The following is a 6,300-nucleotide window of genomic DNA, read 5'->3' as shown; positions in this document are numbered from 1 at the left end:
TTAAACGCTTTTATTTTTGAGCTGGTCATGTCCTGTATGCAGCCAACATACTTATATATCAAGTCAAACTTGAAAAATCTCAGATTAAGTGGAAATTTTATGTTCATTTTCCCCATAATTTTAAGTACCTTTGCAGTATGCACCAATCTAAATAATAATAATTTATCTTATACTGCACCTTGGTGCATCTCCCGGGTTTATTTATTATTATTTTATTATTATGTCTGAAACAAGCCATTTTGTCCCTCCCTTTAATGGCTTAGGTATATTAAAGTAAAACTCAGATGGCACCCTCCTTGTGACTAGGGAAAAACACTGCATGGTTAAATTTTTTTCCCTTTCAGTGACCAATTGGATGTAGATACACAACCAACTGGTCACCAAGAGGGTGACAGTGCAACACCCAAGGTGATAGAACTGGTCACCGAATGGGGCTTGTCAATTGAAGTCAGACTCAGACTGCAGAAACTCTCAGACAGATTGGCAAATACTTTTGCAGATAATTACAGTCTTATTTTTAATTGCAGACGGATTGCCAATATGTTCCGAACAATGTGTCTCTTTGGACTCAATTCAACTGGTTCCCAACTGGTTTGATTCTGGTTATATATAAAAACAAGCATGTTAAATTTACTGTTCTGCAGCAAATACCTGACTATTTATTAAAGAATTTTCTCAGTATGTTCTTCAGGTCTATGAGGTTCTGTCTTGACTCTAAATGTAAGTAGTTATTGTGAATTTCTGCTTAATGTGAATTTCTGTGTATATGGAGTGCAACGGATTTGCAATGCTCACCTATTTATCATAGTTAATCACCATATGATCCCAGTTTGCATGTAAATTTATACTTGACCCATTTCAATTGCAGACTGACTACTACTGCTATTTCACATACCAAAAGTAACCAAAAAAGAAATTGATTTTGGCACAAAGTATTTTTTTTATATCAATTAGTGTTTTGTTTCAGGGTGTATTAAAGTTCTTGTTTGCCCCCCAACTGTCTTTTCTCTTGTGTCTGCATTGCATTGCTCCTTATTTTGAACTACTCCAGATCCTTTCATGATCTTTATGTGTGTGTTCTGTGCAGCTACCACCCATGGTCAGAAGCACCAGAGGGAAGCAAGTGAAAAGAGGTCACCGATCATTCAAGTGACCACATTAACTTGTAACAATGTGCGAGTGAAGTGCCGAACCCAGACGAAGGCCTGTTTTCCTGTGTTCTAGTTAGTGGAATAAATGAAATCTTTAGAGGAGCCTGCTGACAAAGGGACTCGCTGCAGAACAATCAGTTTGGGGGTCAGTAAGGGTGAAAGGGACAAGTTCACAGATGACCCCTGAAAAAACATGAGGGGTACACGAGGAAGCAAAAGCGAGCAGAAAGCTGGGTTTAGTTTTGGTGGCAAGGAAAAGAGGGAGAGGGAAATGTGTGAGATGAGGCAGGAAAATGAAAGGTGCAGTTTAACCTCAATGGCCTGTCTTAAATGGTGAGAGCAGAGACAAGAAGAGCAGCAGGGAGTGAGAGGAGGGGAGTGATGACCCTTGGGGGTGACCTCTCTTTAGAGGGTAGTTAACACAAGAAAACTTCTCAGAAACAGAGCACAGGCTGTAAATGTGTTTTCAGTCAAATTAGCAGTAAATCTTTCTCCAGGTTTATGTGTGATAAAAGGTGGCAATGAGACTTAAAAGATAAAGTAAATGCTTTGGTCTTTTCCTCTTCAAAGTACCTTACTTTGTGAACTGCTTTAAATTCTGCATTGATGTAACTGACCAACAATGTGCGAGTCTAAAACATTTTCTGTTGTGTGCTAATGAAAAATTCAGGTCAGTGTATTTATATACTAATATAAAATATAATGTACTATAATGTTCTGCATATAAATGTTTACTTAATGTTTTATATTGTATGCAATGTCATAAATAGTACTCTCAACAGTAATGCATTAACTGTTTTTAAATTGCAATCAGTTGGACGGCTACTGTGTTTATTGTCCATCCACCCATCCAGGCACGCGACTATATTGCAGCTAGCATAGGTTAAAAAGGAAGCTGCACACAGACATGCCCACTATCACCAACTAATTATCCAACTAGTGATTAAACTTTTTTTAATTTGTTTACAGTTAAAAAAGTTGTGGCTCAAGAGTTGGGAGTTCGCCTTGTAATCGAAAGGTTGCCGGTTGCCGGTTCGAGCCCTGGCTCTGACAGTCTCGGTCGTTGTGTCCTTGGGCAAGACACTTCACCCGTTGCCTACTGGTGGTGGTCAGAGGGACCGGTGGCGCCAGTGTCCGGCAGCCTCGCCTCTGTCAGTGCGCCCCAGAGTGGCTGTGGCTACAATGTAGCTTGCCATCACCAGTGTGTGAATGTGTGTGTGAATGTGTGGATGTGTAAAGCGCTTTGGGGTCCTTAGGGACTAGTAAAGCACTATACAAATACAGGCCATTTACCATAAATTTCTGTTTTACCCTTTAAATTTTAATAGTGACTTACATGGTAGTTGCTTTGAATGGTATTTGTGAAGCCACACACAGGCCTCTCTGAAGCACATTTCTGAAACTGCAAAGGTTTTTCTGTCATATGCAGGAAAAGTAGGCATGTTGATATGCAGCTAGCTAGCTAGACCTAGTTGTTTTTAACCAACGTACAGCACAAGTGTTTGATCTTTAAGCAGAATGACTTTGTACTTGGTGGAGAAACCCTTGTTGGAAAGCTCAACAGAAGGACATTTCTTGTAGTTGCACACACCTCAGAAGGGAGTCTGGCCCGCTCCTCATTACAGAAACTCTCTAAATCATTTAGGTTTCTTGGCAGCAACTTGGCAAATCAAAGATTCAGCTCCCTCTACAGATTTTCAATATGACTGAGGTCCTTCTTCTTTAGCCACTCCTATATACTGTCATGCTGGAAGACCCATCCACGACCCACCTCAGTGTTCTAGCTGAGGGAAGGAGGTTTTTGTCCAAATTTTTACAATTCTTGGCTTCATCCACTGGTCCCTCAGTCTGGTGAAGTCATGTGTCTTCTACGTTGAGGTCACAGCACAGCACCAGCAGTCTTTTGGATCCTCATGATTATATTTTTTCATACCTTTTAAACTACACTAATTCAATATTTATATAAATAATCTGAAAAACAGGAAAGGGTTATCTAGCTTTTTTTATCCTCTGCCACACAGATATTTATATTCACATTTATATTTTTTTTTATTATCCACATGTAACATTTCTGAGAAATGGTCATACAAAAAAATAATCCCCCTTTTATAAAGCTTAATTATGCCATCACAACTAATGAAGGATAACATGATTCAAAATGTGCAAAAGACCAATTTCTTGTTACCTGCCTCACTGACTCTTTTAATGCGTGAGTTAATGAATCAGTAATTGGGATTGCATCACTATATCTCAGTATAAATGTGTGCACATGTAAAATGGAAGTCTTTGGGACTACATGCACATGCTTGTATTTTTCCTCACTTGAGTGGCATGCTAAAGATCACTGCTGTGATTTTCAAGCCTCTGTCCATACCAACATTGCTCTACATAATTTTGTCCTCTGATAGTTAATAACCATGTGGTAATGAGCTAAGGGAGTGACTAATCAAATAGGTATGTTTGTAGTGGGTGTATAGATGCATGTGTGCGCATCTATACAATTGATTGGTTGGATAGAAGATGGGGATTAGAGGGGAGGGGGAGATGTTGTGTGAGTGAGTGTGAATGGGTGTATGGTTGGCAAGAAGTAAATGAAGAGCAAGAAGAGCCCGTCTTTGCACTGGTGTCTTCTTCAGTGAACCCTCCTGTCTTTTGCACGAATGGCACACAGGAGCAACCCACATGGCAGACGTGATTACTGACATATTAAGATACAGGCATGCATGCAGTGCGGCTTTATGATTGTCAGTCAAAGGATGCTGTTGCTGCTTACAGGACAACCACATATATGTGTACACACACACACACAAACACACACAGTCACTTATACTCAGTGTATTCACACTGCCAGATATATTCCAGAGGGAACATCTTCACTCCCCCCACATGGCCCCAAAAACACTCACATTAAGCCCCCTTGTGCCCCTCCCTTAAACGCCCTCGTTGAACCCACGAGTCTGTGCGCAGGCCCCGCCTTTTCACTTGCTGTAACAATGTCTGTAGATCACCAGGGGAGGTATTTGGGAATGGGGTGGGGTGATGTGTGTGTGTGTGTGTGTGTGTGTGTGTGTGTGTGTGTGTGTGTGTGTGTGTGAGAAAGAGAAAGAAACAAAGACAGAGACAAAGAAGGAAACTATCATCTCCCTAATGCAAAAGATCAAAAACAGAAAAACAAAATACACACACACACACACACACACACACACACACATATATATATATATCTTCCTGCTGAAATTGGCGTGTACAAAGAGAATGTTTGAGAATGTAAATGAGGAGTGGTCACATTCAGGTGGATTGCACTTGTTTAGTACTTACTAAGCTCCATTATTTACTTGTAATAAAATGATAGTTTTACAACAGAATATCGACAGCAGCTTTTTCAAAATAATAAAAAAAACATGTCATCTGAACAAGTTGTTATTCTATTTAAAGAGAGCGCTGTGAAGAAGTACTTGAAGAACAAAGACTAAGGAATGCTGACTGTCATGGAGTTTGAAAGAAACACTGACAGGTTGCAAATTGCTTCTTTTATTTTTCTTTTTCTCATTGGCAGCTTAGTCGCTCCTGACACGAGTCGCTCCTCATGTGGTTATGTTTGTATGAGTCAAGCATGGTAACATGATTCAATGAACAAAGGTCCCCTGAATCAGCCCATCACTGACCACACGTGACCTGACCCTCGGGTTGTAATTGCTCAGCTGTATAAGAACACATATACAAAATACCCATTCAGCAGCAACAGTCTGTTGCAATATGCCATTCTCAGCATGTTGAAATTGGACATACTTGTAAATTACAAATTGCCATCGGCCTGTTTCCCATCACCGCTTGCCATGTGCACATCTGAAAGGTCTGAGTTGTTTCTTGTAGATTTTGTGGAGTTGTATGAGCAACTGCTGATCCAGCCATATGTCAAGGCTTTTTCTTGTTCTTTTCCCACAATGGGTCACATTGAATTTTCTCTGGTTATTATTACAGGCCTTGTGATTGAAAACCAGCAGCTACCAAAGACATATGAGTAACCTTTATTGGCTCATCTGGAGGTATGCCTGGAAAATTCCATCAGGCACCTGAGTTCCTTTGTCTCCACCCCTGGGCGGAGCCATCATCTCTCCTACAGTCCTGGACACCTGAAGCTGATTCTGGGGTAATCAAGTTGAGGATTTAATCTCCACTCAGACTCTCCTTCACCGCCAGTTTGTCAATGTCCTCATGTTGGTATCGGCTCTAAGGCTTTCATGCTCTTGCTACTTGTTTTCCTGTGCCACAGTTTCCCTGGACCTTCTTCGCCACTGCCTTCAACCTCAGCTCTTGTTGGATTACCTCCGCATTCAGGAAAATACAGAGAATCTCACCTTCCTGCTCTCCCACTATCAATCACCACCTCGGACGCAGTGGAACTTAGGTCAGCCAGCCTTTGCCAATACCCTCAAGCCAAGCTCACCCAGGCTATCAACGCACCTGCTCCATTCCTGTCGCTACTGTCAATTCCCAGCTCACTCTCACTGATCCACGGCCACATCACTACTCTTTGCTACGAGTTGATCTGTTTTCTTAATAAGACATTGTAAAAGTACGAGCCGTCTCTGTGGTTCTCTGCATTTGAGTCCAGTTTAGTTATCGGCCTGTGGCCATTGTGACACTTCAGTAACTAATGGGACTTTAGTTATTTTTTAAGTTGTCACTTGTCACTGATGAACCTAAACCTAGAAAGCTTGTGTTTGGACAGACTTTTTAGAGAAACATGAAATGGTTTTGTTGTGTGTCATTATAAATTACACATAAAATAACCTTAGTATGGACCTTAGTCTATAAGGTCACACAGTAAAGGTGCTGAGGGACATTTTCCTATAGACTTCCGCACAACTGAACATCTTAGGAAACTGAGGATAAGAATACAGGTTAAAGCCACTGCCATACTGACTATTGTGGTGAAGAGAGAGCTGAGCATAAAAGCAAAGCTGTCAATACAATGGCTGACCTACGTCCCTGTGTTCACCTATGATTATGAGCTGTGGATGGTGACCGAAACAATGAGTTTGCTAATACAGTGAGATGTCTTCGAAGGGAGGCTAGCTTCTCCCTTAGAGATAGGATGACAAATTCCGTAATTGGAAGGGGTTGAGAGTACAGCCACTACTCCTAC

General features: G+C 41.0%; 1 long non-coding RNA gene across 1 annotated transcript; it reads left to right on the top strand.

Moving 5' to 3' along the window:
• The first annotated feature begins 5,284 nt into the window (after positions 1–5,284).
• Positions 5,285–5,730, top strand: LOC109196160 (uncharacterized). The gene is made up of 2 exons (XR_002057632.1): positions 5,285–5,368; positions 5,425–5,730. It is a non-coding gene; the product is annotated as an uncharacterized LOC109196160 (long non-coding RNA).
• The last annotated feature ends 570 nt before the right edge of the window (positions 5,731–6,300 follow it).

This window comes from Oreochromis niloticus, linkage group LG20 (genome assembly GCF_001858045.2).
Source record: "Oreochromis niloticus isolate F11D_XX linkage group LG20, O_niloticus_UMD_NMBU, whole genome shotgun sequence".
Classification (NCBI taxonomy): domain Eukaryota; kingdom Metazoa; phylum Chordata; class Actinopteri; order Cichliformes; family Cichlidae; genus Oreochromis; species Oreochromis niloticus.
Note: the sequence above shows the minus strand (reverse complement) of the source record. Positions and strands in the feature narration are given on the sequence as shown.